Source organism: Phyllostomus hastatus, unplaced genomic scaffold, assembly GCF_019186645.2.
Source record: "Phyllostomus hastatus isolate PE091 unplaced genomic scaffold, TTU_PhHast_1.1 phas_contig_80, whole genome shotgun sequence".
Taxonomy (NCBI): domain Eukaryota; kingdom Metazoa; phylum Chordata; class Mammalia; order Chiroptera; family Phyllostomidae; genus Phyllostomus; species Phyllostomus hastatus.
Window position 1 is genome coordinate 46,798,509 of NW_025333960.1, and position 26,557 is coordinate 46,825,065.

Sequence of the window (26,557 nt, forward strand, 5' to 3'; positions counted from 1 at the left end):
CAAACCAAAATGAACTGATGGATTTGTAATGGTAGTTTGTTTGTTGCTGGAGATTGCTACTTTGCATGCTTTTTTTTCTCTCTCTCTCTCTCTCTCTTGCAGGGTATGTTCTGTGTTGTGCTTTTCCTTTTAGAAGCTACTAAAGGGTGTTGGGGATACTTCTGACTATTATGAAGGCCAAAAGGTAACAGTATTGTTCTAGGAAATGAGCAGGAATGCTTTCCAGTGATGCTGTTAAGGCATACATGCTGTCTTTTTTTTTTTTTTTTCCCTTGTAGGCCTGTTGACTGGGGCTGCTTTTAACCCTTTCATGTTTGCAGAGAATGCAACTGTGTGACAGTAACTGAGCACTGGTCCAAAGTCTTTCCCAAAGGTCAAGGTTCACAAGGTGAGATACGATATTTTGAGCATGAATTTAAGTATTTATTTGAAGATCCACTCAGACACAAACTGACAGTGGATTGGTACCCTGGAGATAATACTGGGTTTGGAGTGGAGAAGAGAAGAAAGACTCTCTTAATGTTACCCACGTTTGATGGGATTAGGGCGACTTGATGACGGTGTTTCTGTCCAGGTGAAATCAGAATGACCTCATGAAATCGTGTGTGTCTGGTCACTGGGGAGAGTCAGGCCTGGAAAGGAGCGAATTGAGAGGATGGTAGGCGCCAGGGCCTGGTGGAGAATGCATTGTTTTGCATAAGACTAAAAGCAATGCACAGGGAGCATTTTCCTCAACGATTACAAAAAAGAAAAAAAAAAGCCAGGACTTTGCCAAATCAGGGCAGCCTTGCCACCTTTTGGGGGGTTGAGGGGGCTGCAGGTAGATTCGTCCTTTGTTCAGTCACCCCCTTCCTTTTCCTGGGCTCTCTGTGCTAGCCTGACAGGTTTCTCACTCCGAGTCCAGTGGTGGAATGGCTTTTATTGATTTGGGGGGCTGCTGACGGTGAGTGTGCCATTGGGTTATTTGTGGCATACATTTTAACGTGGAATCCTAATGCAACACCCGGAGGAGAGCGGGGAAATCTGGCTTCATCTGTGAAGATGCCTGTTCACTCAAAGCCTTACAGCCCTGGATGGCAGAAAATGTCTGATGCCGTGCGAGACTGCGGTTCGGTTTGAGCTGGCTTTTCTCACGCACCCCCCCAGAAGCAGAGGTTTTGGAGAAGGGAGAAGGAAGCAGTAATGAGTATAGCCAAGGGAAGAACAAAGGCAGTGAGAGCTTACAGGGGAACACTAAACATTGTGCCTTGGGGTTCCTTGTGAAAAGAACTTCCACTTCCCCAAACAGGAAACCAGCAGCTCCAGAATCCCATCCAATATGATGTCATCAGCAGAGCTGGGTCTGTCTTCTGGCTTGGTAAAAAGGACAGTCAAGGGGAGCCCATACAAGACGGGACTGAAAATAAATTTCTCCCCTACTTTGAAGAGGGTATTTTGTTTCCCCTTCGCGGTCAGCAGGACAGAGCCTTTTCAGAAATGCCCAGGATCTTAGAATTGGTTGTGTGCAGGCATTCGGTGGGCGCAGTATCTGCCCTGGAGGGTGACAAGTAGGCAAGGGTTTTTATTGTTCAGGAATGTTGCATATGATTGCAGAGCGTCCAGTGTGTGGGAAAGCTGGCAGAGGGAGGCTGGAGTGTACATGGTTAGCTCAGAGTACTTTGTGTAGCATTTAACAGAGAGGTAAATGTGATCTTGGGCTGGTATACCAGTTCATAGCTTACATGCGGGGACGGAATTCTTTACAAGTCCCTGCCGCAGTTGGTTTTTCAGTTCTACGACGGTTTGGACGGCCAGGGGTGCTGTGCCTGAGTGTGGGCAGGAATCTGCTTGCAAAGCAGGTCCTGGTCCACGTTGCATGATATGCTGCTCCGGCTTTTTCGGTGCCAACGAAAACTCAGATGGCTAATATGATAAACCTTCATTAGCTTGATACAATAAGCTGTTTTATAATTGAGTCCTTCACTCCCATCTTTAGAAAGCCAGTGGCTTGTATTTAACTTTGACAGCTAACCCTTGGCAGGGACTCTTTCTTGATGTAACATGTTTAAAAGCTCTTTTTGTAAAGCGTTGCATGTCACAGAACGTTCTGGTTTACTCTCTCTGTGGTTTTGAGCTTTGTTCCTCCCCCTCCAGCAGAAGGCTCCTGGAAAATAGCATTTGTTTTGCATTTAGGCCGGTCTTTCCAGCTGCAGATGCAGTGTGAGGCTGGAGAGCTGGCTCTCCGCGGCGGCCATGGGGAGCTCATCTTGGATTGAGGGCTGGCTCAGGTGGCGGCCTCCCGCTGAGGTCTGACAATGGCAGCCCAGGGCCCCGGGGGAGAGGATCAGAGTTTTCTGAGCTTGGGAATGTGAATGTGAGTGCGGAGGGCAGCAACAGCATTAGCATTCTCTTTCCTGGAGGCGCCCGGGAGGGAGCAAACCGGGTGGCACCCACACTTGGGGCCGGGGCCTGTGTGTGGCCGACCCCCGTCCCCTTGGAGGAGGCAGCCACACCTGGAGCCCGGAGCCCAGCGCCCAGCGCCTGGTCGCCATTGCCTGCGGCAGTCCCCAAGGCGACCATTCCCTCTGGAGCAGGAATGTGTGGGTTTGGCTGAAGAGGGTGCACTGGAAAGAAAGTGTCACCTTTGCTTGTTTTTGTCATTTGCCTACTGAGATTGATTTTTTCCACGAGAAAGAACAGGGGATCCAGGGCTTTTAGAGCTCCAGCGTCCTGGTTCAGAGGCCTCTCCATCTCCTTTTTTCCCCTCTTTCCTCCTCTTTCCTCACAAAGAGATTCCCTGCCTCCCTCCACCCTTTTTTAAAGGAGGGTCTAGGAAGGAGGCAGCCAACAAGTCAAGGGAATTTTCTGCTCACACCTTTGACCAGGGTGGGTTAGAATTTTAGGGTTTCTAGTTGCCCAGCCCCTGGATTTTCTCCTGCTTGAAATGCTTTCTGGAGCATTCCTGCGGGGTGTCGCCCGTCTTCTGCTGGTGTTGAGTAAGCCTCCGCACGCCCTTGGTAGGACTCCATCTGGCCGCGCGCAGCTGCAGCAGAGGTTACCTGGACGGGGGAGGGTCACCAAGGTGGTCAACACGTGAGAAACTGAAAGGATCCGGGAAAGACCTGGGATTGCTCCCTCCTCGCGCCCCCAGTGTGTCTCCTCCTCATCAGTGCAGTGCAGGAGCAACAAGACACTGACAGCAGCCACCCTTTTGTGTCCATTACATTTAGGGAATGATCTTTCAACAAGTCATGGTTGACTCATTCATTGTTTCAATTTCTAAATTTCCACACGGTAAATTGACTCAGTGGTGGACAGTTTTCTGGGTGTGATGAGTGGATAGCCCTGTGTATCTGCCACCACTGTCCATAATAAGGAACCGTTCCACTGCCCCCAGAATTGTCCTCCTGCTGCTGTCCCTTTGCAGTTGGACTCTGCCCCCCACCCCAGCCCCCTGGCTGCCCCTGATTGGTCCTGTCCCTGCATCTGTGTCTGTTCCAGAAGGGCGTACCCATGGCTTCTTTCGCTTGGCAAAGCGCCTCTGAGGTTCATCCGTCTTACTGTGTGTATCCATGTTTGGCTCTTCTTGATGGTCAAGTTGTGGACCTCTCTGGGGGTGGACCTCGGTTTTCTGCCCGCTCCCCGACTCAAGGACATCAGGGTCATCTCCAGTGTTGGGTGACTGTGAAGAAAGCTGCTGAAACCTTTGCCCACGGGGCTTTGTTTGAACGTAAGTTTTGGTATCTTGTGGGTAAAGGCTTTGGCGTGAGGTGGCTGGGTCGCATGGCGAGAATGTAAGGATGAGACGTTTGGATGAAAATACGTTCAGCTCTCACAGCTCACAAAACAAGACCTGGCCTTGTCAGCTGGGTTAAGGCGTTCCGAGGAGGAGATTGTAGCGAACATTATCTGAAGACAAATGAGAGATGTTCGTGATAATAGACCACTCACTAACAGGATGACATGCTTTATAACCCAGAACTAATCGGAATTAGCCAAAAGTGGAAACAAAAAACGGCAAGTGGTAAAATCTCCTTTATTTCCTACAGCAATTATTTTGAATCTCCCCAGAAACGTTTGGCAGTAGGATTTTTACATTTGCCTTCAGGTTCAGTGAGACGCCAGATGATGATAGAACCAGAATTGTGGAAAGTGGTACCAAAGATCTCTGCTGAAATCTTAGTCGTACAAACAACTTAATTACAATTTGTCCGACTTCCTGCCTGCCAAAATATTGGTTGTGTTTTAATATTTGAAGTTATTATTCAGCTTTTATGCCTTTTAAGGAAGTGAAAATAGTTGTGCAATATCAAAGCAATGAAGCGGGTAGATTTTGGAGGCAGATTTGTGTGTGTGTGTGTGCAAAATAGTGTTAAAGACCGGGGAGAACTCGTAGGAAGAACAAGCAGACCAAAGTTGGGGTGATGTAGAGGGGGGAGCCCAGAAAAAAAAAGTGGGGAGCGATGTTTAATTGGGGGTGATTTCACCTACTTAACAGATGCTTATGGAGTGTTAGGCACTGGGAGCACTGGAGGGAGAGGGATCCAGAGGAAAGTGAGTGGGAAGTGGCCTCCCAGGTGCTGTGACAGGCATGCAAATGGGCCACCCAATGCCATGTGTCCAGAGAGGAGCCCTTGAAGAGTTGGCTTCCCAGCTGAACTGGGAACGATCAGTGAGGGACAGGTAAGGCAGGCAAGACTCGGGGGTGGGGTGGGGGGGAGGGTCTCGTGGAGCAGCGTGTGGAGGGCACCGAGGGAGTTGGTGTGGCCGGCGGTTTGGGAGGGTGCGGTGTGGGCAAATAGAGGAAGCTTAGGAGACGGTCAAGGGCCAGACGTCTGAAGGTCACGTCTGTACAGTCCATCTGTGTGTGGACTTCCTTGTCTAGGCTGCCTCGGCAGAAAGACTTAACTTCTAGCCCGGGCTGGGGAGCTCAGTAGGTTAGAGCGTCGTCCCAATACACCAAGGTTGCAAGTTTGATCCCCGGTCAGGGCACAGATAAGAAGCAAGCAATGGCTGCATCAATAAGTGGAACAAGCCCATCTCTGCCTTGCTCTCTCCCTTCCTCTTTCTCTGTAAAATCAATTTAAAAAAGAGAGACTGACTTCTAATCACGAAGGTTGTGGGTTTGTCCCTGGGAGGATGAAGTGGGAGTGGTTCAGGCTGGAGGCAGGGAGCTCCAACGATGGGACAAGGGAGGGCAGATCCGGGAGGGCAGACCAAGGCCTGGTCCAAGGTGCGGGCAGTGGGGATGCGGTGACTGCTTTGGGGGCAGGCGTGCGGGCGGTGGTGCCTGATTAGGGACAGGGGACGACAAGAAAGGGTGGCTCGGGGCTCTCGGAGGTGACCTGCTGGTGTGGTTTCGTGGCTGAGATCAGGAATTCAGAAGGCTGAAGAGATTGGGAGGGTGGAGGTGGTGGAGGGGCTGGATGCAGTGAGTTTCAGCTGTGGTTGGGTGGCCTGTGGGCGTGGCCTTTGTCTCCCAGATCTGTGTGGGCGAGAGGTCTAGATTGGGAGGGATTTGCATAGGCCAGAGATGACAGAGGAAAGGTGGGAAACGGGTTGAGTTTAGGGTCTCCTAGATTAATGGTTTATGTGATAAAAACCATACGTGAAGCAGAGGGGTGGCCAAGGAACTTGAGACGCACGCTTCGGGAAGCTGGAGGGCCCGTCTCTGAAAGGCAGAAAGGAGTGGCTGATGTCTGCAGAGCCTGCCGCCCGGCCCGGGGGGCCTTCCCAGGTGTTCCGTCGTTTATATGGAGACCATGAGGTGAGCTGCGTCCTGTTGTCCCCTTGGTGCTGGCGGGGAAACTGAGGCAAAGATCCTGGCCTGGCCAGGGTGTGCCAGCTCACAAATGGCCATAGAGGCAGAATTTGGATCCTGCCCCTTACCGCCAGGCTCTTCAGCCTTGGGGGAACGCAGTTGGTGGACGTGGGGGACCGCGGAGGGGGTGCGGGGGTGCAGGGGTGCAGGGGTGGAGAGAGGGCCCGGGGAGAGCTAAGCACGCCGGTGACGTCCAGGTGAGAAGCGGTAGGTGGTCGGGGTGAGAGTGTATAACGGAGCCGTCGGAGCCCCGGGAAGGCCCTTGTGATGAGCGGGTTTTCCTGGTGAGCGTCACGCAGAGACAAGCTGTGCCTGCACCAGAGCCGGTGCGGGGAATAGCGTGCTGAGAAGACAGACGTTTGTCCCGGGACAAGGATGAGGATATACATTGGAAGGGAGAAGGAACAAAGAGGTGTTTTTGGTTTATTTATTTATTCTTTGAAAAGGATGAGAAAATCAAAGCAACTCTGAAAAGTGGTGGCGAGAAAAACCTTTTGTTCTGACAATGAACGAACACAGGTTCGTTCTTTGCATCGTCTCCATTCTATTTAAGAATGAGGGGTGCGAGCTGATTCTGCTTAATCTAAACCTGAAGACTGAAAGAGCTATTTTTAGGCAAACTCAGTGGCCTTTTTCGCTCTACCAAGCAGGCTTTGTATTGTTTTGTTTCTAGTCAAACATTATTACAACTTGACATAATTAGAGATTCCAGGCATCTTGAAGGATTCGGAGGCTTGAAGATAAAATCAAGGTGGTGTAGTTCTTGAATGTTTTCTCAACTCAGCCTTTTCCTTCCTTAAACCCCTGCTTCCCAAAGGCTGACTCAGAGTCTAATAATGGGTATTGATTTTGATAGTTTTCTTCTGTGAGGAACAAATTCTTTCTAGGTAAGAATTACATTGCTGAAAAACTTACTGGGTTAGAAAAGTCAAACATTTACAGTGATCACCTCTCATTTCTACAGTGAGCCCATGGTGGGGTGGAGGGGGAGGGGTCATCCAGGGTTGGATAGCAGGTCATCCCGGGGTGGAGGGGTCATCCCGGGTGGGACTAGAACTCAGCATTCTGGGCTCCCAGTCTAAGGCTGTTGGATCATTCCTTTCTCTCTGCCTTCCGAAATTTATCATGTGTGTTTTGATGGTCTGTAAGTCAGCTCATATTACAATCTTTATATCATGAGAAGCTGAAACTATGAGTTATTCAAATTAAGCCTGATGCAGGTAGATGCTCTTTGATAAGCCGGTCCTTAACACTTTTGCTGATTTCACATAGCGAGTGTGGGAGAGGTGGTTTGAGGTTTGTAGCTTGAGAGTGGATTGTGCCTAGTGTTGCAGTTAAACCCGGGGGGTAAGGCCAACAGGTTTTCGGTTGCCTTTGCCTCGTCCTCAATGATACTGACCTCTGTTCTGCCAGTGACCTTGAGCAAGTTACTTAAATTCTAAGCCATACTTTCCTTGAAGGGTTCATTAGGATCAAATGCATATAAAAGGGCTTAGCAGAGTGCCAGGTACATGGTATACGTCCTGTAAAATCGCAGCTATTCTGTCTTCTCCAGCCCCGTTTTCAGAGAAGGGCATTTTTTTTCCCTGTTTAGAAGTGAGTTGTTTCTCTTGGCCTTCCTTTGATCTCATTTAAAAGTAGGTTTATTTTTTGGGGGGGGTGGGGCGCCATAGAAACACATACAGTGAGTGTCTCCTGCCTGGTCTGCAGGTCTTCAATTCCGGCTGCCCTGCATCTGGCTGAAGTGGGGGAAATGTGGGCAGGAGGGTAGCATGCTTCTTCCTACTTGGCAGTATCTTCATTTGTAGGTGGGAAGTCTTGCATGAATTTTGCAGTTATAATCTCCTTCGGTGGTCTTTGCTTCTAGGAACATCCAGCCTAGTCAGTGAGTGGCTGTAGTCTGCATTGCCTGTCTGTTGGTGTAAGGTAACTTACATTGATCTGAGTTTTTTTTTTAAACAACTGGATCATGTAAGTGTGGCAGGTTGGCTACCCCCTTGGATCCAACCCTTCCCCTGGCACTTTCTCCCCATGTTTGCTCCACGGTGCCTGGGTATTCCCGTCTTGCTCCCTGGGACCCGCTAGTGATGGAAGATTGCCTGGAGAAGGCACCCGAGGGATTACTTCGTGTCTAGAACTGCTCCGTCCATGGTGGGCGCCAGCCACCCAGGGCCGTTTGGTTTGGGCACGTGCAGCATGGCTGGTCCCAACTGAGATGAGTTGTGAGCGCACAGCGCATGCCGGATTTCGAAGGCTTATACGACAGACAGAACGTAAAATAGGTCATTAGGAGATACTGGTACCGACTACCTGTTGGAATGCCACGGCGACTGGAAAGTAGGAACTGTGTCCTTCACAGGTCACCCAGTGTGCCCTGCATTGTCTCGGTGCCTGTCCCTTGGTAGAGCTGGGGTCCCTCTCCCGTGAGAATAGCTGTCCCACAGCCCTTCTATTTCCATTCCCGCCTTTATTTATTTATTTATTTATTTGTTTGTTTGTTTATTTATTGTACGAATTAAAATTTACATGTTTGAAAAAAATTTTAAAAATTACAGTTTGCACCGTGTTATTTTGTGTTAGTGTTGGATGTACAGCAGAGTGGCCAGACACTCACATACTTTACAGAGTGTCCCCCTGGCGTGTCCAGTGCCCAGGAATCACCACGTTACTGATGGTATCCATGTCCTCATTGAAAGCACGAGGAGACATCACCTGTGTGCCTCAGTCCCCCTTCTGGTTCTCAGGACCGAAAAGCTCATTGGTCCTGGTCTAATCAGCTGTGGCTTTGGATGGCAGGGTAGCTCCTAACCCCGCACGAGTGACAGTTCTCACTGGGCTTGTGAGACACTCCCTGGGGGGTCTGTAGAGTAGGGGTCATGCAGGCAAATGCTCTTAGCCATCTCCAGTGTCAAGGTATCCCGTCTTTTGCAATGGGATGCTTTCTGGAGGGCGTCTCGGTCTGAGCGAAGTCTGGTAGCCGCCTTCGTTCAGCATCCTCAGAGCCGTCGAGGGAGTGAGTGAAGGCGATGAGAAATGATTTGTACGTGTTCATGAGCGAAGTTGAACAAGCTGGAGGCAGTGAAAGAGGGGGCCGCGCTTGTGTGGAACGTGCTCCTGTTCCTACGCGAGAATGGCATCGTTGCCCCGTGGGAGAGATGGATTTCCTCGGTTTGTCTTATCTTCCCTCTGTTCCCCTCGCGGCCGGGAGTGCAGCGTCTCTACATGACCACGCCGTTTGGGGGTGGGGCCTGCGGCTGTGCCTTAATTCGTTATGCCCAGAAAATAGCTTACCCCTTAGTGAATTGAATTCGTGTCCTTCGTTTTTATACTGTTTTCTGAGATGCTCGCTTGGATTCCAAGGGTAGAGGTGGGGGAAGAATCCAAAAAAAGATTAAGGTTGAATCTAAGAAATTTTGATAAAGGTAAATTTGGGGTAGAACTGTTGAAAAGAAGAGGGATGGACGGTGGAAGGAGGGAACGATGGGGAAGTTAAGACTCTTGGCACGAGGAGAAACTGTACAGAGGACGCTGAGCACAGCTTTCTGGCGAGGACAGGGATTTGGAGCTGGGAAATGATGAAACACAAGTGTCGGGGAAGATGAGCTGAAGGGTGGCGCGGCCGCCCTGGGCGACTGCAGCAGAGGAAACGGCTCGGAGCCACTTTTGATCTCTGAGCAGTGGGGTCTCACAGCAGCCCTGACGAGTGGGTGCTCCGGACCCCTTCTGTGCCTGAGGAACTTGAGTCTTTGAGAGGTGAACAGATATGCCAAGGCAGGTTGCCAGTCAGCGTGGGGGTGGGCGTTCACACCTGGTCTTCCAGACCCTGAAGTCTGTACCTCTTAACCGTTCTTCAGCGTCGTAGCCAAAGGAACTGAGCTCTCGTGAGTGTAGGAATGGAATCTTTTTTTACTCAAAATCATGAGAACAATGTTGAGCTTTCGATTTTTGTTTTATAAATGCGTAGTAAGTGCTGATGGACTGAGGAATGCATTGGACTGAGACACTGGGGCTAGGAAATTTGGCCAGATGGTGAGAGGGGTAGTTCATGCATAATGTTTAGGGTCTCGCCCATACACAGATGTGTATTTGAGGCCTCTCGTAGGGAGGGGTGAGTGTTGTGTATATGTCTGTGTGTGCCTGTGTGTATGTATGTTCGAGGCCCCCCGCAGGTACGTATCCTGCTGGCAAAATGCAAGTCTGGTTTACGTGGCCAATGTTAATTTTGGGAAAGATTAAACACATAGCTCGGCAGTTGAGTAATAATAATTACACTTGAGTGGTTTTGATGTAGATGACTCATAGAATTAAAAAAAACTTTCTGTTCCTCTAATCTCGAGCATTAGGATATTGTTGACCTCTGTTGGCGTTTCAAATTTAGCTGTAAGTTCTTTGGTTACAGGATGCTCTAATTTCAGGTGGTAGAGGATGGGACACATTTGTTCTGCATCTTAGAAGACCTGGCCGGGCTGCCTTTCTACAACAGGCACTTCGGGGAAGGAAACTTGTCGTCATGCCCCAGTGGTTGTTGGGAATTCTGATGGCATCTGTCTTATCATCACCAATTTAGGAGCAGAGTTGTGGCTTGGTTTCTTGTAGGGCTCTCTCTGTGTTAGAACCCTATTGCTGACCTTGTGTTGATGATATCATAACTCCAAATAATAAGTACTTAACTGTATTCCAGGTCCTGTGGTAAGCAGCTATCTGGATTGTTTTATTTTCTTTTAATATTTATTTATTTCTAGAGGGAGGGGAAGGGAGAAAGAGGGACAGAAACGTCAGTGTGTGGTTGCCCTTTGTGCGCCCCCTACTGGGGACTGTGCGCACAACCCAGGCATGTGCCCTGACTGGGAATTGAACCGGCGACCCTTCGGTTCGCAGGTTGGCACTCAGTCTACTGAGCCACACCAGCCAGGGATGGATCGTTTTGTTTATTGCTCACGATAACTCCGTGAGGTAGATCTGATTTCCATTTTATGCTGGAAAAATCCAGCTTGAAGAAGTGAAGGAGCTTGGAACCATGCAACCTTTTAAGGGAAGAGCCAGGACTCAGTCTGGTGTGTCTTACTCCGAAGCCCGCGCTTTCAAGCAGTGCCGTGCACTGTGGTTTACAGGTATCGTTTCTACAGCTGGTCGGCCGCAGGCTCGGGTGTCTTGGAGGTTCAAAGCCTCTGCTTCTGGGTCCACCAACATTCCCTCTGTTGTCACGATTGGGAGGCATTTCTTGCTTGGACTGTGCCATCGATGTGGCTGTGGCGACAGAAAATAGGTGAACGTGGAGAGACCCCTCGTTTCCTTTCCTGGTTTTTCTTCCTTTACCAGATGCGTGTGCGCCGGCTTCTGTGTGTGTGCATCTCACACCACAAACGGCTTCCTTTCGACAGTGCTCACTGAACCAGCCAAACCAGGCTTTGGACTCATTTTCACGGCATCCACGTGAGGGCAGAGCCCCTTTAGAAATACCTCTGTGCTCTTCTTCCTCCATAGTTGGCCATTTGTCCCCTCGGGCTGACTCGGAGGTACCTCTGGGGAGGCACCGCCAGGAAAAACGTGGAGAGGTAGAATTGTTCACGCTCTCTCCTCCCAAGGATTTCCTGTTTCCTGCTACCATTTCTCAAGGGAAACCCTTTCTTAAACCTTGTTTCAAGAGTTTCCCGAAAGCATCCAGCCTCAGATAAGCTTGGGTGGCGCCCTCAGCGGGGATCCCGGTCGTGAGATGCATGTCGCAAGCTCAGGGAAACCTCGAGGAAAGAAGTGTGGGTGTATTGAGCCCAGCATTTCCCACATTCGTAGCCTGTAGTCACCCCTCTTCCCTCTTGCCGGTGGGAAGTTGAGTAACAGGAGGAGCATTCCTGGGCCAGCATTGCTCCAAGCGGTGGGCTGTCTCGGATGAAATAAATGACCCGCGAGAGGGCCTTGGGAGGAGCACCAGCAAGCGCCCCCCATCCTTCCCCTTCAAAGAGAGCAGTGGTTGGCGGAATGACATCATTAGTTCTCTTTCTCTGTGTTATTTTGTTTTCTGTCTACTCCAGGAAGAGAACTTTCGTAGGAGCTTATTGGTAATCAACAGCCAGTGCGCATGCTGTAAACGATAACTTAGAGGGATGCTCTCAGTGGTAATAGATAGAAGAAAGTACCATATTTCATAATTCCAACCGTGTTGGAGGTGAAATGGGTATCTGGTGAGAACTCGCAGTTGGTGGGAGGGGCCAGGGGCGGGGGCAGTGAGCTGCAGCGGGGACTGGCCGCCATCTCCGCACTAGGAGGCCCTGCTGTGGGTGACCGGGGGAGCAGTGGGTTTATCGTGATGGGAAGAGGACAGGACCGTGAGCAGGAAGTCTGTGCCTGCAGAGCAGGGTGCCAGCCTCAGCCCCGCTGGCATGCGGGGCTGGGTCATTCCTTCTGTGGGGGGAGGGCGGGGGGGGGGGTTGTCCTGTGCACGGTAGGACGCGGAGCAGCATCCCTGGCCTCCTGTCTCTCACCCACCGGATGCCGGTAGCAGCCCCTCCCCCCTGCTACGTGGTGACAACCCCAAAGGCCTCTGGACAGTGCTAATTATCAGTGGTGGTGGAGGGGCTAAATCCCCCTCTCCCCACCCCGCCCGGTTGCTTTGGAGCAAGAACAATACTTCTAAACTTTGGGTAGTGAAATTCCAAAAGAAAGACCTCCCAGGGAAGCAGGCGAGCAAGCACGCAGGCACGCAGGTATGCAGGCAAGCGTCTTTGAGCTCTGAAGTCCCCAGAGGAGTGGAGAAGTGCCTTCAGCAACTCATTTTCTCCTCCACGTTTCCTCATGTTGGAAGTCTCAGCAGTGCTCGCAAGTATTTATTGATTAAAGATTTTATTTATTTATTTTTAGAGGGGGGAGGGGAGGAGAGGGAGAGAAACATGGCTTGCTTGCCTCTTGTACACGCCCCCAAACCCTCGGACCTGGCCCACACCCCAGGCATGTGCCCTGATCGGAAATCGAATTGGCAGCCTCCTGGTTTGCAGGCGGGCACTCAGTCCACTGAGCCACACCAGCCACGGCAGCTTGCAAATAGTTTAAATTTCGTATTTAACACCAAGAAAAATTACTGGTAAAGTGAGAAAGAAAACAGTAAAAAGTAGAGCTGCTGGTTGGAGTGAGTATTTCAGGGACAAAGGATTTAGGATTCATGCACAGAAATGTAGAGGGCTTACTCAGGTGACAAAGGAAAAATTACTTTGAAGTTCCCTTTTTTGTAGTCAAAATATCACTTCTTGTTTAGGAAATCTATACTTTGCTTCCAGCTAGAACTGTAGAGATGCTTCTACACACTGTGGTGTTGATAACATTCCCACGGAAGCTTCTAAACCCTTAGGAATTTTCCTCCTAAACTGAGAATCCTATGCTTTTCGTCCTCAAAGGGATAGGTAAGCAGTTTCTTAGTTCTGACATACTGGAATTCACCAGGCATGCTTCGTTTGAAAAAGAAAAAAAAAAGAGGCAATTGACATCCAACAGTGAAGGAATTTAGACATTTTTTTCTGCCTTTCTCATCGTGAAGCTATTTGAAAACCTCAGTTCAAGCGGAGGCGGTCATGAATTTTCCTGGGGTTTATTAACGGCGGCACGTTCCGCCCAGGCCCTTTTCAGAATTTCTCGTTGACGAATTCGTAAATCGCCAGCACAAGGGTCTTGCAGTTAAAAGAATGTCTGTGCAGTGGGAAGTGGAGCTTGTACAAAATCACCTCCGACAGTGGCCAAGATGGATGGTTTTGACAGTCGAAGTCCACGGGAAATTTAAACCTTCATCTACTGCCTTGTAGATACAAGATTCTGAAAATATGCACCTGCGCTTAGGTGGATGAAGTTTGAAAAACATTTTTTCCCTTGTCAGAATGTTTGGTGTTCATCCTAAGTCTTTCTGTGAATTTTACGTATAGCAGTATATTTTATCTGTCTGCATACATATAAACCTTTGAAATGCAGTGTACTTATTTTTAAAAAATTTTAATGTAGTGTGTGTGTGTATATAGTTTTATGACCTGACTTTTTCCCACTAAGTGGTATATTCTAGTTCATCCACATCAGCGTCTAGAGTAGCTGTACCTTACTGTTAAGGTAGCACTCTGTACACCTTAGTGTATACATAGTACTCTGTAAAAAAGATGCACCATAAACAAGGTAAGTATGCTCAACACAATGGAACTGTACACTTAAAAATGGTTAAGATGTGCCCTGGCTGGGGAGGCTCAGTGGATAGAGTACCAGCCTGCAAACCCAAGGGGTTGCTGGTTCGATTCCCAGCTGGGCATTTACCTGGGTTGCGGCCAGGTTCCCAGTGCGGGTGGTGCGTGAGCGGCAACCACACATTGATGTTTCTCTCCCTCTCTCCCTCCCTTCCCCTCTCTAAAAATAAACCAAAAAACATCTTTACAAAAATATAAATGGTTAAGGTCCATACACTCTGTATGACATGTATTTTATCATAATTAAACAAGGAATGTACTATGACCACCTTACTCATTTCCCTGTCGGTGGACATTTGCATGCGTCCCAGTGTGTAGCTGTGTTACAGATAAATAACCTCACCACACACTTTTATACACTGGCCCCCCACTTTGGAAGATTTTGTTTCTTTGGTTGGAAACATTGCCCCTTGTGCCCTAAGATCAACACTGTCTCCAGACACAGCAAATAGGACCCTTGCCCCTTTTTCTTGGAGTAACTAAGGAAAAGGCAGGTTTTTTTCCTGGACTTGAGTGTGTTGGTTGTGGCGGTGTGGTTGGAGAGAGAGAATTCTGCAGTGGTCTCCTTGGCTGCGTGTTTTATTCCAGTAGCTCACAAACTCGGGTGGGGCCTGGCCCATTCCTGCTCTGAGTGCCTTTTTACCTCCCCAGACCAGGTGTCCGCAGAGACGGTCAGCTCAGGGAGAGCACCCGCTCCCCAAAGGCATTCCTGGAGGTGAAAGGAAGGACGCCCCTAGGGAGAACACAGCCAGAGAACCTGGTTAAGTGGCTTATTCCGTCACCCAGTTGTTGCGGGCAGAGGAGGCTGTGGGCGGGAAGAGCTCGGCCCGCCTTCAGGTCTGCCTGCAGTGGCTGGGAGTTGAGTTAACTATGAACCCCTGTTTTCATTGGCTTTTAGCAGAGCCATCTTTTGACACGCTGACCTGAGGGTAGTCCTGCCCTTCACGTTTACTTTCTGCTTTCTGAAGAAAAACACGGGGGCGTGTATTTTGGGAAGCTTTGTATATTCAGTAAGTAGATGCCCCACTGTTCAAGAACCCTAGCACTCATGGTAAGTCAGCACTATTCTATTTTTGACTCTGCAGCCAGAAAAAGAAAACCGTGGTCACGTGGAATGACTGGCGTTGCTTAATTTGGGGATGCTGGATGCACGTTTGGTCACAGGCTGATCCAGGATGTGCCCTGCGTGTCATGGGTGAGGGGGTGTGGTGGGAGAAGGGCGGTAAAGAAACTGTCCCGTCTGCCGCAGCAGCAACCCCGGGACCTGTCCATCATCTTCCATTTGGGCCAGAAAACCACAAAGCAAAGCAGAGCCCCCACGCTCGAGCACGCGGGAGTGCCTGTCCTGCGCGACTAGCCCCTGTTGATGGAAGCATCCTCTTCCAAATCCAAGCCCCTCTCTGAGAGCTGGAGACATGCTGAGGCCAGAGGAGGGGGGGCGAGAGCTGGAGACATGCTGAGGCCAGAGGAGAGGGGGCGAGCTGTGGTCAGTCCCACTTCCTGAGGAAGTGGCCGCCTTTGTGAAAGCCGTGTCACCCAGGAGTCCCACAGGGCCGAGAAGGAGAAATTGCATGCAAATTGATTTTCCTTTGAGCAGGGGCTTTGGAAGGGAAGGAACCCTCCACAAACAGTCTTTTTTGTTAGTTTAGTGGTTTTTCTCAAAAACGGTTTCTTTCTTCTCCGCTCTTCTCTATTCTCGTTGCCTTTTGTGGGTGTCTTGCACGCCCGGAAATCAGAACCTTGACAGAGAGGACTTTGGGTCTTCTGCTAAGACCTTTCTGGAATTACGCTCTGATGTAAGTTATGAAAGCCTAATGTGTTTTAAGGGAATCTAGTCACTTGAATGATAAAACACAGTCTTTATGGGACATTTAATTTTGTATAAGCAGACTTACGATAAAAACTCTTGAGTAGTTCATTTATTAATAGGAATTAATAACTGAAAATACGGGAAAATTGGGGATTTGGAACTTGCATGTGATTTTAGCAAACTGCAAATGAAAATCAAATAGCTGTCAATGCCGTGGGAATGTCAAGAACCACTTGGAATGGACCCTCTCGTGGCTCAACATCACAGGTTTTCTAACCAGATATTTTCGTTTTGTGTTTTTTAAAAAAATATTATATTTATTTATTTTTAGAGAGAGGGGGAAGGGAGGGAAAAAGAGAAGGAGGAAACATCCATGTGTGGTTGCCTCTCATGCACCCCCAACTGTGGACCTGGCCTGCAACCCAGGCATGTGCCCTGACTGGGAATCGAACCAGCGGCCCTTTGGTTTGCAGGCTGGCCCTCAAGCCACTGAGCCGTTCCAGTCAGAGCTTGTGTTTTCTTTTTGAAAATGAGCATGTATATGATTCATTCCCCCCTCCCCTTCAGCATATTGAGGGCCATGTTTTCCCTTTCCTCCATTCTCCTTCCTTTCTCCCCCACTCTCTCATAACACACCGAGAACTGCAGGCTCCAGAGTCAGCCAGGTAGAGGTGACCGCACTCCTGGGCCAGTCCTTCCGGGCAGTAAATTCATCATGTGGTCTTTTTTCTTACCCCTCAAAACACGTTGTCTTTCTTGAGCCATATAACATATACCCATGTTACATCTTTTGCTTTTTCTTCATATCAATCTTATTCACCTCTTCATGTATATTTTTTCATTTAAAAATAAAATCCAGTCATTAAGAAAACAGCATTCAGATTAACTTGTCCGCTCTACTTCAAAGGCCATTTCTTCAGAAGTGGAGCAGGTGCTTAAGAAATCCCAAGTCAGATGACACGGTCAGGACCCTGGGTTTATCTAAATTGCTTTCCTTCTCCCCAGAGGGCAGTTTCTGTGCCTGGGGCTCCGGTCGCCTCCCTGCTAGAAAGGGTGGTTATCACCTCTTTAGTGACTCTGGTTACTTTTTTGACCTTTGAGTGTACCTAGTATCTGCTTGCTGAAATCTCCAGGATTCCGAAAAGCACTGTTAGAGGAATTCTTGATTCCTCTCTTTCTTGAAAATTTAAAATGTAATAAAAAGTATGATAGAAATGACATGTCAAGTACTACCTGTATTCTTAGCAGCCACGATTTTAAATGTGAATTTCTTTTTTTTTTTAAGGTTTTATTTATTTTTAGAGAGTGAAGGGAGGGGTAGAGAGAGAGAGAGAAACATCAATGTGCGGTTGCTGGGGGTCATGGCCTGCAACCCAGGCATGTACCCTGACTGGGAATCGAACCTGCGACACTTTGGTTCACAGCCTGCGCTCAATCCACTGAGCTACGCCAGCCAGGGCAAATGTGAATTTCTTTGCAAGCACAACTGTTCCCTCTTCTTCCCCCCTCCTCTTCCTCTTCCTTCTTGGGACCCCTCCATTCTTCTAGTAGGTAAAAGGCTTCTTCCTTCCCTTATACAGGGATCTCGGACCCTTGTACTTAAGAACATTTAAAAGTCACCAGGTAAAACAGATTGTGTTTCATAAGTGGGGTTAAAAAGGTTTCTTATACTTGGCTTTGGTCTGTGATTTTGCATGTTTTAAGACTTTTCACTGAAAATGAGAATTTATTTATAACAAGTTTGGCTAAAGTCACCTTGGAAAGTTGACCAGCTTCCTCATTCTGCGCTCTCACCAGCCCTCTTTGTCTTGTTGGCCACGCCGGTTTCTTCTCATCCCAGCACAAAAGGGCGTTGGGTGCCAGCCTACGCCAGGTTGCCTTCTTGAGGAACTTTGAGGTTCACACTTGCCTTGAGTTGGAGAAAATAATTTATTGTTTAATTTTAAAAAAAGTATTGACTTGAGAGAGATCGGTTTGTTGCTCCCCTTACCTTATGCATTCATTGAATTGGTTGATTCTTATATATATGCCCTGATGGGGGTTCAAACCCCTAGCCTTGATGTATTGGGACAACTCTCTAAACTACTGAGCTGCCCAGCCAGGGCTGTTTATTGTCGAGATAGGATTTCCTTCAGGCTAAGATTCCTTAGGAAAATGAAGCTAGAAGAGGACTGAACTATCAGGCATATGGATAGTAGGTGAAAGCTATCTCCCGGCGAGCCATGTTTACCGTGAAATCAAGGCCGTGGAGTCTGTTGATGGGTGGAATGACCAAAGTTTTTCTTTGAGACATGTTAAATATAAGAGTTATGATTTAAGAGCACATAAGTAAATGATTTTAATGTCCCCGTTTCCTTCATCTTTCATTTATCCTATGAGTTAAAAATACATCTTCAGAATTTTAAAGCAAATGGGTGAAACTCAACACTGTATGCCTTTAAGGTTATTTTTTGAAGTGTTCTTATTTTTGCAAGGAATCTTGAAGGAAGGTCTCTGGTTTCCAAATGTCTTTGGAAAATACCACGATCTGAATTTTGGAGGGTGCTCCTAAACGAATGTGTGTGCTGGGTGAACGTAGACATTATGTCTGGGACATGATGGAAACACGGGACGATGTCTGTGACACGGGGGAACATAGACAAGTCTAGTATGTTAAAGTTACATATGTGTATGTGAATTTGTGATTATGTATGACTTTAGAAGTCTCTATCCCGAAGGTTATCAGAGCTAATCTCTGACGAGTGGGCCTTCTGGAGACTTACTTTCTGTTGCTTATACTTCTAGGGTATAGAGTATTAGCAGAAAGCCTATCCTATTTTTAATAATAAAAATGTTAAAATCTATAACAAGAAAAGGATTGTGAATCAATGGCAGCCTGTTGGCTAAAATAACGCTCTTTCCCGCGGTGCCGCATGGGCATTGAAGAGTGATTTTAATGGAGTAGCAGCGTTTGTGTAGAGATTGTGGGCATGCTGGAGAGGACACCCCTGAATGGGGGAGTGAAACAGAGCGGCTGGGATGCCGTCGCTGCAGCCGGACTCACGCGGAACTTCTGCTGCTGGTGGACGGGATGATGGGGTTCTCGACCTTCCCTTTCTGTCGTGTTCGGCACACAGAACGTCTTAAGAAGTGCTTGTCAATAAACGGAGCCAGTGGGTCATTCCAGGTTATCAAGTCAGCAATTTCTGATTTGTACTTCAAAGTAAAAGAAGGAGAGCTAGATGTTTCGGGGAGTTGCTGAATCTCTCCTGTGATGGGATAAGGTAATGATAGCTTTCAGACAGGAGATAATTGGGAAGCGGTATGCCCTTCTGGACCTACGTGCTTGTTACTTAATATACTCGAGCTGCCTGCGGGCCTAGCTCACCTGGGAAGGGGTTGGCTGTGACATTTTGTTTATCTCGTTAGGGTCTGGCTTCTGCTTCTCCTGTGTGTAGGCAGTGATGGTGTGGGGGAGAGGGGTGGCTCGTTTTTACTTTACCTGAGAATCAGCTGGGTGGTTCCAGAATATCCTGGTCCTTCTGGAAAGCCCCCGGAATGTTTGCTGCATGTAAGGTGGCTTTTTCCTTGTCGTGTCAGTGCCTTTGGTAGTGACATAGAGGAGCCATTTCCTCTGGTTCAGATTCTAACACTTAGAGAAGGGCAAGGGCGAGATGCCCCCTAGCCTGGTCTCGGCCTAGCCAGGACCTTGGTAGATTTCCGTGGTGGTCTCATCATTTCCGTGTCCACCGTGTGCCTGATCGCCCTCAGCACGTTTGCAGAGACGTATAAATGTGTGATTTTCATCACAGGGAGCCTTTCCTCTGTTCAGGAAGGTTTGAACATTAAATAAGTGAAAACGATACTCTTACCATCAAATCTAACAAACCACGGCTGGTGCTGGTGTTGGGCATTCATTTGCAAGGCGTTAAGATTTTTGGCCTCCTTATTCTTCCCCAAGGAAGGAGTAAATCATTTGCCCTTTCTGCAGTTTTGATCCTCGCTTTTTACCCACTTTATTTCCATCTGACTTGAAGTCTTCCTCCGCTGTTAGGTGCTCCTCGGTGTTCTGTGAACAGAAGAAACATCAGTTTTTCTAGCTATGTTGGCAGTTTTACGTAGGTTAATACTGTGCCCTACCTGAGATATTTTAGGGTTCATGTACAGTAAGGTTTTGGGGGCTACTGGAATGGTAAGAGATGCATTGTGGGACTTGGCGAAGAATCAGCATCCCCGAGGAAAGGCCAAAAGAAATTATGTCTCTACTTTCCCCGTCCTCCCTGTGGCGAGGAGCCCATGGGCAGAGGCTCTGCTTGGGTTTTCTGTGTTGTCATTCAAGTCGGACCCAAATCGGACTGCCCCAGTTCAACGGGACAGGCACCAGTTGGTATCGGTGGCCCTCTGCAGAGGAGTCAGCATCTTCCGGGTGTCCTGCCATCTCTGTTCCCGTGGAGTGTCTGCATATCAGTTGCAAACGAGTAGACTCCTTTCTCACAGGTGGTGTTCCCCAGTGGACACACAGCACCTCTACCTGGAGGTGGAACAGATGTGGTGGTAGGCATTAGGTGATTCAGAGTGCATATCATTATAGTAGAGGTCTCACAAGGGGTGGGGATAGAGATTTGGGGTAGTCTTATGGTAAGGAAACCAGTTAGAACTTCAACCATTTCTCCCTGGACTCTTCCTTCCCTCCTGATCTCCATGAGCAGGGACACAATTTAGGGGTGTGGCGGTGCAGAGGTGATCGGGGGAGTTGGCACTGCTTCACCTGCTCCCAGTTCACTGCAGGTACCTGTCGCAGCCCCACCAGCGACATCTTTTAGTGGCTTGCAATGTGTCCTGGTGGGAGTATTTGAATCACAGGCACCAGGTTCCCCACTCCCAGACTGCTGGTTCTTAAAGGTTACCAGCACTCGGCCAACACCTACTAGCCCAGTTCCCTAAAGACGTCGCAAAAGGGTCCCAGACATTAGAATACATTTCTGAAACGCACATTTTAAAATTCTTTGTAATGCGTCTTCCCTCTTCATTATAGCAGGTTTTTAAAAAAACTGTTAAAACATACGCAGCCTAATAGTTTTCATATCACCCATTCATTCATAAGTGTATGCTTCGGTGGTATTGAATATGTCACCCTCAACAATTCAGGACACCCCCCCACAAAAACTCTGAGCCATTCAAACAATAACTCTCTCTTCCCCCTCCCCCAGCCCCTGGTGACTTCTCTTCTACTTTCAGTCTCCATGAACGTGCCTTCTCCGGGCACCTCATAGGACGTCTTTATCTGGCGTGTCCGGGCATCTGGGGTGGGCAGGGGAGGAAGCAGGCGGAGCACACGCCTGGAACGTTTTTCAGCCATGAGCCTCTGCGTGTGGATGCCTTTATGTTCCTCTCCCGTTGCACGCATCTCGATCCTTCCGAACGAACACCCTCCAGCCCTTCTTTATAGGCATTATGTATATCCATGGATAAAACGACCCATGATGTGCATAACTGTTGACAAGACCAATACATTGGACGGTTGGGATTCATAGGTTAGAGAGGCATCTTCAGGAGGCTTTGCAGGGGAAGAAGGTAGAGTGAGGAGCAGAGCCTGGGAAGATACACCAGCAAAAAAAACAGGTCGGAGGCCAAGGCCCCAGGCCTGTGCGCCGATGTTTTGGCATCGGCAGCCCGGTCCGCTGGGGGCACAGAAGGCTGCCCAGACCGCATTCTCCAGAGGCTGCGGCTGTGTCCCGGGGTCAAGAAGCCTTTTTTCTTCCTGTTTCTCCGCCCCCTGGGACCCCCGACACCCGCCCCCCCCCTCCCCCCCCGCCCTAGGGTTTGAACAGAGAGAAAAAAAATGCTCTGGGTTGGAATTTCTCTTTGATATCGGCCCTGGTCTAAGGGAGAGTTGTTAGTAACATTTCATTATGTATCCTCTTAGGTTTGCCAAATTTGACCCCACAGTTGGCTGTTTCTGGGTTAAATAATCTTATAAGCTGTGTACTCAATATAGGTAGGTGATACAAAAATAGTTGAATGCTGAAAGGTTTTCTTCACCCTTTTTTTTTTCTTTTATTTTTAACCCCGACCGAGTAAGGGTCTTCTGACTGCATGGAGGTTGGGCAGAAGAGACCTAAAAAAGACACACACACTTTAAAAGTTCTTCCTGAAGATTCATGGAGCCTAATTTTGCAGTCAGAAAGGACTCTTCCTGGGTTTCAGTTATGTAACATTTTCTGACAGATAATGGGATTTGCTGTATTCCCCTGTAAACAGCTTTGGACCGCACTAAATGCAGTAACACCCTAAGGGTTATAATTAGTGAACTATTTTCTTACTGTGACAGATTTGCATTTGCATGAGGAAAAGCCGTGAGTATGTCTTCGGCAGTTTTGGAAAAATGAGACTCGAGAAGCAGAATAATTTTTAAGTTGTTTACATTGGGGAAATAGATACGATGGTTACTTATCCACCACGGAGCCACACCAGCTGGGGCTACTGATCTCTTTTTAACAATTTTGATTTTTTTTGTTGAAGTCATAATATGATATGTACATGGGTTTTTAAAGACATCAAACAGTATTTTTCAGTCCTCTTCCCTGCAGGCAGTTAATTTCAACTCTTTGAATCGTTCTTCTGTTAATTGACATTCTTATTTCTAAAGTAGTGTACTTTTACTAGATTTGGATTTTTTAAATTTGAGCTACGGTCTCCCGACTCTGTGTTCGTATAGCGGTTGTGAGCTGGGCTGTGGAGGCAGAAGGTCTGGGTTCTGTCCCATCCTCTGCCACTTACTGGCCATATGTCCCTGGAGCAAGATACTTAAGCTTTCTTTGCCTAACATAAAACAACAGTAATAATAACAATAATGGCTCAGGCCTGCCCTTAATGTTGCAGGGGCAAGAGTACAAAGGGAGACCAGATGGCTAAATATTTAAAAGGCATAATGAAATATTTAAAAGCTACATTTAAATATTTAAAAGGCATATACCATATGCCTAAATATTTAAAAGGTTTAAATCCAGCTGTATCTACGGCCCGGCCCCCGTGCCCTCAAAGGGCCCGGGAGCCTCCTCCTCCTCAGGCGTCTCTTGAAACCTAGAGTCTGAAGACACCCTCATCCCCGGCCCCACCCTGTGAGCTGAGGGGCAGCAGGAATCCAGCCCAGCGGGGAGCTGGGCCTGGACGGACTGGGCCCAGCTGCAGTCTGAGCAGCTCAGGGTCCCCAAGGAGGCTGGATGGGTGGGTGGTTTCTCCCTCCAGGATGATCTCGAGCTGCTCCCCCACACCTAATGTTTCTGACTGAGGACTTCCAGGCAGTTGTAAGCACCGCCCCAGACCTGTGCCATCTGTGCAGGGGGCCGTCAGAGAGCCCTGGCACCCTGGGGCAGAGTCTGGGATCTGCCCGCACCATCTCCCCGTCTGCTTTTCTGTAATTCCCACGCACTCAGCCAGTTTCCAAAATGAAACAAACAAACAGATCTTTTCCTTCCGTGAGACTGGAACCGAAAAAAAAGTCTCTGTGTTTTAGCCTGTTGGACTGTTAGACAAATGGGTTGTCTACGTCCCAGGCCCAGGGCACAGGCAAAGGTGGCTGGTGGGCCCCGGCTGTGGTGAGGATTCACAGGTAACAGAGGCAAAGCTCTCTGTGCCGCAAGCCCTGACCCTTGCGCCTCTGCGTTTTCTGGGGGTGCCGTTTCACTGTGGTGTGGGCTTGCTCTATCTGCTGTGCTGGGCTCTCAGAGGTAGAGGGTGGCCAGATTTAGCCAACAAATAAAAAAAAAAATACGAGATGCCCAGATAAACAGTGGAACATGCACACAGGAAAAGATCACCGTAATCGTCGTTTATTTGAAGTTCAGATTTAACTGGGCAGCCTGGGTTTCGTCCGGCGGCCCTGGGGGGGGCCCCTTCAGTCGAGACTCGGCTCCCTCCCTCGTCTTGTCTTGGGAGATAGTCCTGTGCTTTTTCTTTGGTAATGTGCTCTCTGCGTTTTCTCTTTCTGAAATGCGATTAGATAGACATTGGACCAACTGGATTGAACTTTAAACTTTTATGCCTTTCTCTCCTATTGTCTAGATCTCTTTTCTGGAGATACCCTGATTTCCTTGACTTTTAAGAATATTTTATTTATTTACTTTTAGAGAGAGGGGAGAGGGAGAAAGGGAGAGAAACATGGTTCGACTGCCTCTCGCACACCCCGAGCCGGGGACCCGGCCTGAAACCAGGCATGTGCCCTGACTGGGAATCAAACTGGCAACCTTGCAGTCCGCACAGTGAGCTGTGCCAGGCAGGGCTCCTTGACTTTCTTTTTCTCTTACCGCTTTTATCTTTTATCTTCATTTTTAATGTTACTGCTGTAAGTTCCTTTTTGTGCTTTGCGTTCTTCTTCGTAATAACTTCCTGTTCTTCTTTTCCTCTGAGGATACTAATTACATATATATATTCTTCCACTCTGTGGCAGCCCTGTCTTTTTTTTTTTTTGTTTTCCTTTTTTGGTTTATTTTGGTCTGGTTCGTGTGAGAGGCGTTCCCGCAGGCCTGGTGATCTCACTTAAGGATGAGGCTGTGAAAAGCTGATTGGAAGCTCTGCCCGCGCAGGTGGGACCTGTCCGCTGGGGCAGGCACTTCTCTGTGATTCTCCGTGGTCTTCATTGAAGGACCCCCCCCCCAAAGTCAGCGTGTAGAATCGTGTCACTGGAGCTTTTGCTTCTTGGGACACTCGTCCACTCTCCTGCCTGGGAAGTAAACTTGGCTTGTGACTTCAGGGCTGGAGAGAACTGAAGGCCTGGCTTCCTGTCTCCTCCCTCCGTGTGGGGGCTCGGAACCCCAATCCTCCCTGGCTTGGATGGCCCGGAGATTTTTCCTCCTGCCTGTCCGTGGCTGTCTCAGGTTGCACAGGTGTAGGGGATCACACCTGTGGACTGACTCCTGTCCGTCCCTGTGCCCCCAGCTCCCTCCCTCCCTCCAGGCCCGGATACCCATCCTCCCGTGTCCGCGGCGCCTCCTGCAGGACCTTGGGACGCAGCTGACTTCTCCACGCTGCTGAGCCCGCTGCCACGCCACTGTCCTCTTCCTTTTCTCAGAACTGGGCCGGTGACTCAAGTTGGCTCTGACTCTTTTCTCAGTACCCTGTGCTTTGGGCAGATAGTGTTTTGTGGCAAGAGCCGAACTGAGATACAAGCCACAGACCGTACAGTTGGCCTCTTTATAGCCTGCAGATGCGTGGTTTGCCGTCTCTACTCCCAGAGTGGTGTGACCGTCTCCGGTCAACTGGAGGGCCTTTCCATTGCCTTAGAAAGAAGCCCTGTTTTCCCTCCCTACGTCTCCCAGCCCACCCCCACCAGCCCTCAGCTACCACAGATCTGTCTTACGTGTTTGCCTATTTTTATCTTCTTAAAAATACTTTCAACATCATCTTTGTAGAATTTCAGGAGGGAAGGGAAAGAAGCTCGCGAATTCGGTCAGCACGCATCATGGGGAGCTTCTGCCCCGTGTGGAGTAGTGTGGAACCACCCAGAGCTCCGTGCCTGTCCTCTGCCGGCGCGTTCTGGGGACCGGCTGAGAGCACACATGGGGATTTTCCTCTCTTCTCTCGCCCTCTCTCCTCCTCTCCCTCCCTCTCCCTTGTTTAACATCTCTGCTGGACTTGAACTTCAGATCTTTTGGGGCTGGGAATTGCTAAGCCTGTAGCAGTGGCCATCATGTCCTCTTGGCTTCTAGCAATTTCCAAGTGTCTGAAGGGTGGTTGTACGTTGACTTGGGGGCTGGAAGGCCTACCTTTGAGTCCAGGCCCCTGGGTCTTGAGGACTGAGGGGGTGGGGGCTGTGTGTCGGGAGAAAGCAGAGGCTACTGTCAGTCACCCCACAGCTCTGACTTGCGTGCATTCACGTTTTGTCAACACCTGCTCTTTGGAGAGTGTGGCCATGGCAGTTTTAGAAAACGGATTTTTGGGCTTTGACTGAACCAGTTAGGGGGAGAAGACAAACAGGAGCACCTGTTCTAAGTGATGATGAATACACCTGGGGGAGTGGAGGCATACATTACCGTATTTTGCTGAGTATAATGTGCACTTTTTGGAGCCCACATTTTTGAGGGAAAAATAAGGATGCACATTATACATGGGTAGTCTGTATAAATGTTTTAAATTATTTTATTTATACTTCAACATATAACTCTAGAAAACAACGATACCCATATGTTCAAAAATAAGTGCTAAAATTCCTTTATAATATAAAAAACAAGTATCTGAATATAAATAAATAAAAAATTGAAACTGAAAAATTTGGGCCAAAAATGTGGGTGCACATTATACACGACAAAATATGGTAGTCCCGAATGAACAGTAACCGTTCTGGGGGCTGCTGCTGGGAGTGCTGTCCCCCGTTTCTCCTGGACCCCCAGGACTCCTGTGTCTGCTCCGCACTGCACCTCCTGCTTTCACAGCCCACCAGCCTCTGGTCTTGCCCTTCCCTTCCTCGGGGGCTGCCTCCTTTCCCTGAAGAAAGGGCAAGATGGCTGTGGGTAGATACTCCTACGCGACAAGGACTTCATAGCCCACTTTGGCTTTGACTTTTCTCCAGGCCCAGCCTGTCTATTCCTGGTTTTCCGTAGCTTCTCTTGGCCTGTTGGGTGAGGAGTTGTGGCCACTCCTGCTGGCAGCCAGCCGTTCCAGGGCCTGGTCTGTAGCTGCCGGTTGGCTGTGAACGTGCTGCCGAGGTGTGGGCGGGGCCGGGGTTAGGCGCAGAGCCGTGGAGAATGCAGCTGGTCCTTG

The 26,557-nt window shown here is 48.8% G+C and overlaps 1 protein-coding gene across 8 annotated transcripts in view; it reads left to right on the forward strand.

Moving 5' to 3' along the window:
- ZNF532 (zinc finger protein 532) overlaps positions 1-26,557 on the forward strand; it is a 97,343-nt gene that overhangs the window by 1,900 nt on the left and 68,886 nt on the right. For 3 of the 8 annotated variants that reach the window (XM_045850397.1, XM_045850399.1, XM_045850400.1), the window contains exons 2-3: positions 103-184; positions 279-388. The exons of 1 other annotated variant lie outside the window; for it this stretch is intronic. The gene's annotated coding sequence lies outside the window, so the exon portion shown is untranslated. Of the gene's footprint in view, positions 1-102; positions 185-278; positions 389-3,685; positions 3,710-4,440; positions 4,663-26,557 lie in introns of those variants that run through there. 4 more of the 8 variants (XM_045850398.1, XM_045850401.1, XM_045850405.1 and 1 more) reach the window with 3 other exon arrangements.